Below are 9,188 nucleotides of genomic sequence, written 5' to 3'. Positions count from 1 at the left end.
ATGAAGCAGAGGGTGTCAGTGATGAAGCAGAGGGTGTCAGTGATGAGCCAGAGGGTGGCAGTGGTGAACCAGAGAGTGCTGTGATGAACCAGTGGGTAGCAGTGATGAACCAGAGGGTGGGAGTGGTGAACCAGAGGGTGGGAGTGGTGAACCAGAGGGTGAGAGTGGTGAACCAGAGGGTGGCAGTGGTGAACCAGAGGGTGGCAGTGGCGAACCAGAGGGTGGCAGTGATGAACCAGAGGGTGCTGTGATGAACCAGAGGGTGGCAGTGATGAACCAGAGGGTGGCAGTGGTGAACCAGAGGGTGCTGTGATGAACCAGAGGGTGGCAGTGATGAGCAGGAGGGTGCAGTGATTAACCAGAGGGTGGCAGTGATGAACCTGAAGGTGACAGTGATTAGCCAGAGGGTGGCAGTGGTAAACCAGAGGGTGGCAGTGATGAAGCAGAGGGTGTCAGTGATGAGCCAGAGGTTGGCAGTGGTGAACCAGAGAGTGCTGTGATGAACCAGTGGGTAGCAGTGATGAACCTGAGGGTGGGAGTGGTGAACCAGAGGGTGAGAGTGGTGAACCAGAGGGTGGGAGTGGTGAAACAGAGGGTGGAAGTGGTGAGCCAGAGGGTGGCTGTGATGAACCAGAGGGTGGCAGTGATGAGCAGGAGGGTGACAGAGTCAAGTTCAATATATATGATTTGGTAAGATTAACTTTAAAGCCTGCGACCTTCTCAAAGACAGAAAGCACAGTATGAACATGGGGCAATGACAGTTCCGGATCTTTAAGGGAGAGCAGCACGTCGTCAGCAAACAGCGAGATCTTATGCTGTTCCCCGGCGAAGGGGATGCCCAAGATGCCTTCGTGTTCCCGGATCGCGAGCGCCAAGGGCTCAATACTTAAAGCGAAGAGGAGTGGTGAGAGAGGACATCCCTGACGCGTACCCCGTGAGTGACGGAAACTGCCAGACCTGTGGCCATTCACCAACACCCTCGACATAGGGTTGCTAAAATTGGCCTCAAGCATCTGAAGGAAGCGAGGGTCAAACCCAAAGGCCGCGAGAGTATGACGCAGGAAGCCCCAGTCGACGCGATCGAAGGCTTTCTCCGCGTCAAGACCTATTAAGACCGCCGGAATACGGAATCTAGTAGCCTTTTCGATCAGGTGGACCACACGCCGCAAGTTGTCGTGGGTTTGTCGCCCTTTGATGAAGCCGGACTGGTCCGGCTGCACCAAAGCCGGCATCAAGTCCCGCAACCTCCCCGCAAGAATAGAAGAGTACAGTTTAGCGTCTAGGTTGAGGAGCGCTATCGGCCGGTAGGAGGCGCACTCAGCACGGTCCTTCCCGGGTTTGGGGAGAACCGTGATCAACGCTTCGGCCATCGTGTCAGAAGTCCTGCCCTCCGATGCCATGGAATTAAAGAGGGAGACCAGGAAGTCGCAGAGCTCAGACGCAAATGTCTTATAGAACAGAGCGGTGTAGCCGTCCGGGCCCGGGGCCTTGTGGAGTTTCAACGCCTTAATGGCGGTCAGAACCTCCTCTCTGGTAATCGGGGAACTCAACATGTCGTTCCACTCCGCGGAGACCTGTGGCAAAGGGAGACCCCTCAGGAATGCAGATTGAGCCTCCGAGTCGGGGGCGTCACCTGCATAAAGAGTGGCGTAGAAACGGCCAAAGATGCCAGCTTTGTCCGCATCACCATGGTGTACAGAGCCTGCCTGGTCGCGGATTCCCCCAATGTAGTCCTTTTCGCGCTTATCGTGGAGCTGCCGCGCCAAGTGCCGCCCAACCTTATTCCCCTGGGAGTAGGAGATGCGGCGGAGGCGGAGGAGAGTGAATTCAGCCCTATTATTATAGTGGGCCTTCAATTTCCCTCTCACCGCCGTCAGTGGCCGGAGAGTCACCCTGGAGGGATTGGACTTGTGCGCCTGTTCTAAAAGGGCAAGCTCCACTTCCAGGGCCTCCCTCTCCGTCCTCCTAAGTTTGTTGAGGTGTGCGTTGAGAGCGAGGCAGGTGCCCCGCAAGGAAGCCTTGCACGCATCCCAGGTCACATAAACCGAGGTATCTGAGGGCGGGTTAAGCGCCATGAAATCTCCAAGTGCCTTCCGAAGTGCTTTACAAGATTCCTCATCTCGAGTGAGTGCCGCCGGAAAGTACCATTTCCGCCAGCCGTCCCCACCCATACGCCATTGCAAGCCAAGAGTCACCAAGCCATGATCAGAGAGGGAGATCGAAAAGTTATCAGAGAAATGGGCATCTCCCCTAAGCGCCTGGCTAATAAAAATGTGATCAATACGGGAGTAAGACTGATGTACTGAGGAAAAGAACGTATAGTCCTTAGTCTGTGGATGTAGGCAGCGCCAGCTGTCCACGAGACCCAAAGCCCTATTTGTCGCTGCGTCTCTACTGAAAAAAACCCTGACTCCGCCCGCCGCGCACCTGAACTGTCCATGCTCTTGTCCCAGACCATATTAAAATCTCCCAGGAGGAATAGGTGCCCTTCCACAAAATTCCCCACCCTCTCCAACAGCTCCTGCAAGAACCCGTTTTGGCCAGCATTAGGGACATACACAACTACAAAGGTACATTGTCGACCATACAGGGACCCCTTCACCATGAGCCAACGGCCCTCCTTATCGCTACTCACACCCAGAGGCTGAAAATGGAGGGATGCCTTGAACATTAGGGCCACACCTCTATGCTTAGTGGACGCAGATGCCCTGTAAATGAGGGGAAATTGTCGGTGACGAAGCCGAAGTTCGTCCCTCCTAGCAAGGTGGGTTTCCTGGAGGGCCACCACATCCAGATGATGATCCAACAGGTACTTCCAGAGCTTTTGACGCTTTTGCGGGGAGTTGAGACCTTTAACATTCCAGGTCCCTACAGCAGTAGGCATGACAAAGTCGGGAGGTATCGCTCTGGGAGTGTGGCAGCAAGGACCCCGCCCCTACCCCCACCAGGGACATCGCCATTCCACACTCATCCGAACCAGGCCAAACTCCAAGCATCCCCCTCCAGTCATCCCCACGTCCCCCCCACCCCAGCAGAGCAGCACAATCAGGTCCCCCAGAACGAAGCACACCAGGCGGCCCTCCGAACAAACAATCCAGGTGCCAAACATCGAGGCACCTCGCCACCAATAGCCAGGCTAGTGCCCTACCCAGAGGTACCAGGACCCACCCGTCTAAGAGGCGCAGCATTCCCATCCGCACGTATCCAAAATCAATTAGGGGGCCAATAGGCCCATATGAGGCAAAGAACACTCCAGAAAGCAGCCCAGTGCAATGAGCCTTAGAGGAGGACACACTAAACGCAGACCATATCTCGCATACACAGCACCCGGTCGCCACCCCCTTCCCAGCACCCCCCCCCCCCAACCCCCACCCCTCTTCCACCCCTCAAATCCCCAACCACCCAAAACATTAACAAACTGAAAACAATACTCATCAGTCCCAGTGGTCCATAGTTCGCGGAGCTCCGGCCACTCCTGGGACAGGACAGGGAGACCTCTCCGGTTCCTCCCAAGTTCACGGTCTGGGGAGTCTTCTCCAAAAGTACATCCATTCACCCAGACCGGGGGGGCCGTGCCCCCTCCAGCGCCGATCCACGCGAAGTAGGTCATCTCACGCTGCTCCAGAGCTGGCCTGAGACGCCGGCATCGTTGCAGAGGCCACGGAAGCTACCGCGCTCCCCCTCTCCTGTTGGCTGGAACTGCGGTCCGGGCGTCCCCGAACCGGAGAAGACCCCACTCTGTGCCATGAGGAGGACCGTCGACGCCGCCGGGATGGGGACGCATTCGATCTCTGGGACGGCGTAGTATCCTCCAAGCCCAAGAGGTCCTTTGCTTCCTGGAGGGAGCGTATCTGCACTAATCTGTTCTGCCACCTGAAGATGATCCTGAAGGGATGCCCCCAAGAATACGCGATGTTGCGCTCCCGCAGAAAAGCGGTCACCGGCCTGAAATCCCTCCGTTTTTGGAGTGTAGAGGCCGCCAAGTCTTGAAATTGCTGAGGGCGGTGATCCCGAAACTGCAGCGAAGTGATGGCTCTGGCTTTACGGAGGATGCGCTCTTTCACCTGAAAGTCATGAACACAGACCAGGATGTCGGGGGGTGGCCCCCCCCCTCGCCTGGGCAAGCCAACGCGATGAACCCTATCCATCTGGATTTCCTTCGTATCGTCCTCGGCCAAGATCTGTAGAAACAGTTCCGTCACATAGCCACGTAGGTCCCCTGCCTCGCCGTCCCAAGGCACCGCTTTAATGCGAATGTTATTCCGACGGGAACGGTTCTCAAGGTCCTCCGTGTGCGCCTGTAGGTCCAAGTTCTGTTCTGTAAGACGAAGGACATCCTGTTGTAGTAAGTGGACATCATTGGCCGTGTTCAAATCATGGTCTTCCAGGGTCGCCACTCGTTCCCCAATCCCATCAACATCTCTCCGCACTTCACGGAGATCAGAGGCCAGCTGTGCCCGCAGCTCGGAGATGTCCTCCTTAATAGAAGCAAAAAGTTCGGTCATGAACGCCTTGGTGGCCGGGGCCTCGTCATCGGACATTCTCGGTGACCCACTCGCCCCCGGGGAAGACGGCTGTTGCGAAGATTTAGATGCTCCGTCCTTCAACACGCGTCCCTTGCGGGCCTGGTTAGCCATACTGCTAGGTACCCCACACCAGGGCGGACGAGGCCTCAGACACCTCTCAGGCCCAGCCAGGCCACACGACTCGATACCAACCACTCTGCTCCCGGCCGGCGGTACCGAGGGTCCTTGTGTGCCGCAGTCCCAGGGGACAGCTGAAAAAGCCCCCGAGGAAGGGTGCGGCGGGCTACCCAAGCACCAGGAAGGTAGGCGCGGGGGTGATGCACCTAGATGGCCCGATGCGGCAAGCAAAATGGCGGCAGCACGTCTTCAAACCTGACCCCCTCCAGGACACCAGGCGTCATTCCAAGCCGCACTCCCAATCCCACAGCCCATGAGGGGGGCCTGCACAGGTAAAGTCCCTTGGTCCACCCGATGATCGGGCACAGCAAGGCGGCGGCAATTCCGGGGGCCCGTATGCCAAGCAGACCGGCGCAAGGCGCAATTCCCAGGACTCCTCTGCACCACAGGAGGCCGAGCTGCCCCCCTGCGTCGTCCGCCTGGATCGCCGGGCGAAAGTGCTCCTCCTCACCCGGCCGGCGCACAGCTCCACAAATCGATGCTGTCCCCTGCTGTGCGTCCCAGAGGGGCGCTGCCGGCGGGAAGTACCCGGGGCCTCCACTACACCTCCAAATCGGCGCCTCCGGGCCCCACGCTGCTCACAAGGCCGGCCCCTCCACTCGCAAGACCGGGAGCCTCCAGTGGTCTCCGGCAGGGAACCTCACCCTCCGCCACCCGCGTGGCTCGCGCTCAGCCGCTGGCACCCGTGGAGAGCTCGGGTGATGGTCGCGGGCCTCCTCCACCGGCGCAACAGTCCTGAACTTCCGGCCGGCCACCAGTATACGCGAGGCCGGGGACTGCAAGGCCGCACACTCTCTCCGCCCTCTTCGCCTCCGCGAGTGACACAGCGCTCCGCCGGTGGTACCGGAAGACGGCGCACCACTCCGCTGACCTCGACCAGCCGTCCGGTGGCCGAACCGGGCTGATGACAGCAGCTATAAGCCGCTAAGAAGGATCGGCGCCGGAGAGGCACAGAAAGAGCGTCCTACTCCGACGCCATCTTGGCCACGCCCCCCGCATCCTGAATTTTTAACCATTTTTGAGATGGATTCATTTGAATTCAGAGACTTATGGCAGCAGCCGTGTTTTCAAAACTGATCTTGTTCACAGGCGCACATTATTGGACTGTCTTATTATGGATTCGTCGTCCACGGGCTTTCTCAGACAACACTAATTTTTGTAGGGTGGTGTGCACAAGTTGAGTGTGTACACAGCTCAGGTGAGAGATCGCTCACCGGCGTAGTCTTTGTTTTTTTTCCTACAAAAATGTTTTTGTTTGGCTTGTACAGTGAGTATGTATTGTTCAGCAACCATGCTTGAGGGATTTAGGTTTACTGTTTATATGTGCTAGCTTCCACAGTTTGGGTTTTCTTTCCCAAAAGACGTCCTGATCTAGTTTGTTTAAGTGGGTAGCTGCACTACAATGTTCCCTTAACAGGTATGGGCATGCGTTTAGGAATTATTCCCTTTTCGCATAAAGTGTTACTTATAACCCCTGCGCAGGGGTGGGTATTAGGAGCTCTTTTCACAAAGTGTTAAATGTAGCACCTAGCATCTACACTGGGGTGAGTTCATGAGTATGTTTCTCACATACTCTAGTTTGTTTGGTAACCCCTATGCGGGGTATGTTTATCGGGACTTATCCGATCAACATAACAGGTAACCCTTTCACTGGGTTGGTTTTAGTCATGGGTACGATTCCCTTTTACACTGGTTAGTTTGGTAACTACTACGCGGGGTATGTTTTGGGGAATTTCTCCAATCAACATTACGTGTAACCCTTACACTTAGTGGGTTTTGGGTTTATGGGTTTGGTTCCCCTACACAGGGTGTTTTTACATAATTTTTGTTCCCACATTCATGAATAAAGTCTTACTGGACTTTATGGGTCAATTTCCCTAGTGTTAGTACCTCGTATGAGGCGTGGAAGTTTGGTTTTTAGCTCCTCTTTCACAGCAAATGTAAGTTTCCTTATGTGATTAAAGGTACTTAAGAACTTACATGTCTACCAGTGTCTACTTTCTACCACAGACCACAACAGTGTGTTACAGCCTCTACTGTCTTTGTCGACTTTTGCACTTCTTGCCAGTATTACAGTGCAAGTTCTTCTATTCAACACAATAACAACTATACACCGTCATGAACCTACCTATCTGCAACACTCACTCTTCTCTCAATAACTACTTCATTCTCTACATTATTCATTCAATTATGTGAAGTACAAAACACAGAGTTAACTTGAGCTCTTCTGGGTGGTTGCTCTTTTTAGTATTTGGAAATCAAACATAGGAACACCCTTCTGAGGGAGAATATTCTTTTCACTAATAACCTTTCTTTCTGAAAATTTATCAAAACCTTGCTCTTCCCGGCAAGTTCTTTTCCTTCCTTCCTCTTGCCTCCTAAATCCAATCTGCCGCACAAAAACCTCTTATTTATGGTACTTAAGCAGAATGTTCAAGGGAATACTCTTCAATGAAGCCCAAATTAGTATTAAGTGCCTAAAGTCTCTGACCCATCCACTTCACAAATCCTAGCATGCCACTTCCTTGTGCAGCACAGCAAGTGAAGCTCTTTGATCCCTAGTCAAATACGATAGGCACTAAAGAGGATTTTCAGTTGTTGGCACTGATTATACATTAAAGGGCTAGATTGTTCGAGTTTCTTGCTATGGGGCAAATCTGTGGCACAAAGTGGGAGTAAACAAATCACAGGTCAAGCATGGAACGTTGGGGGTATTTTAGATTCAGAAGCACCTTTGACAGAACACATTAAAAAGCCATGCCTAAATTACCTAAATACTTGATACGGAAGGTGCAATCCCTGCAAAATACAGCCCGATTGATCGTTGGATTAAGAAAAAAAGCTCAAATAACCAACGAGTTCAAGGAATTGCACGGGCTCTGTTCAAAAAACATGTTTGTTCTAGGCTCTTTGCCTAGGCCTTAGAGCCATCTACAACAGGAAGCAAGAATAATGTACGGACTCCCTCTTTTCCTAGTACCGTCCCCCTCGGTCCCTGAGATCGCAGTCTGACCGCTCAGTGAAGCTTCCCATTTTCAATAAATCTAGAATGGGTGGTCGCTCCATGGCACCAGCCACAGCCAAGGCCTGGACTTTGTAACCACTCTAAAGACACATACAGGGAGACTTACTCCTTTAAACGCCAAATAAAACCTTTTCTTTTCTCCAACAATTTTTAGGTACCAGGCATTTGCTGCAGGCCTAAAAATGAAGTTATTTCCCTATCACTCAGCTTGATCAGCTTCCCTTAGTGCAAGGACGTCCCTTTCTGGAAGTAGCGATCTAGCGCTCTACAAAAAATTCAGTAGTCAGTCAATCCCTTCCAATTTATGTACATATATGGCTCCAACTAGCCCAGAGAACCCAACTATGGTTGGAGAATAAATTGAGGCTCATAATGTACAGGCCAAGTGGCACTTGCATATCTTTAACAAGCTATATCCCTGGATACAGAAGCACTACACTTAATATCTCTTGCTACACGTAGAAGAGATGTACAGTTATAAGTAAAACGTTGACACCTTGAGCTGGGTCAGGTAACATAGCTAAACTCAGATGCAGGAATAACACAACCTCAAACTCGACTCGACAATTACTGGTGTTGCCTACCATCTAGGTTGGTCTGTCACGGTACTTAGCAAGATATTTAGGCATATCTAGTGGCACAAGACAAATTTACTACACCACTGAGTGTGGCCTCTATAGATAAACTGAAAATATTGTCCCTGAATGTAAAAGGCCTTAACCAACCTGTTAAGAGACAAAAGATACTAGACTATGTGCACAGACAACGGGGCATATAGTCTTGTTACAGGGGACCAAAATAGATGCCAAACAGTTTTACCACCTAAGGAATACATTTTACACTGAGGTAGTGGGGGCAGAAGCGACGGGGAAAAAGAATAGTGTCTTGTTGTTAATAGGGGAAAAGTCAAAGGTTGAAATCCTATCATCAGAGGCAGATGTAAATGGCAGGTGGGTCACAGCCAAACTAAGTAGAGACAACACGGAATTCTACATCACCAATATATCCGCCCCTAACACCACTGACCTTAAATCCTGGGAAGGCCTAAGTAAACAAATTGAGTCCATTCCTGACTCGGCCGTACACATACTGGCTGGGGATTTCAATCTTCTTATGGATGCTACCCTAGACAGGGACACACGTTGCCCCTTTCGACCGAATAAATCACACAAAACACTGCTCAATCTATGTAAACGCTTTAATCTTGTAGACGCATGGAGACTACAAAACCCCACAGACAGGGACTATACATTTTATTCCGCACCTCATGACTCTTACTCCCGAATCGATTACATTCTTATATCACAGAATGGGGTAACAAAAATAGACGACATCTATAGGGCCGAGAGTTATGTCCTATCACTCATGCATTTCTCTATCCATCACCAACGTGAAGCCCTCGTCTCGTCAAACGTCGTGGCGTCTGAATGACGAAATACTGGACAAAGAGCAACATAGGT

The sequence above is a fragment of the Lissotriton helveticus genome, chromosome 4_1 (genome assembly GCF_964261635.1).
Source record: "Lissotriton helveticus chromosome 4_1, aLisHel1.1, whole genome shotgun sequence".
NCBI classification, from domain to species: Eukaryota; Metazoa; Chordata; class Amphibia; order Caudata; family Salamandridae; genus Lissotriton; species Lissotriton helveticus.
The sequence above is the reverse complement of the archived record's forward strand: the minus strand, read 5'-3'. Positions refer to the sequence as shown.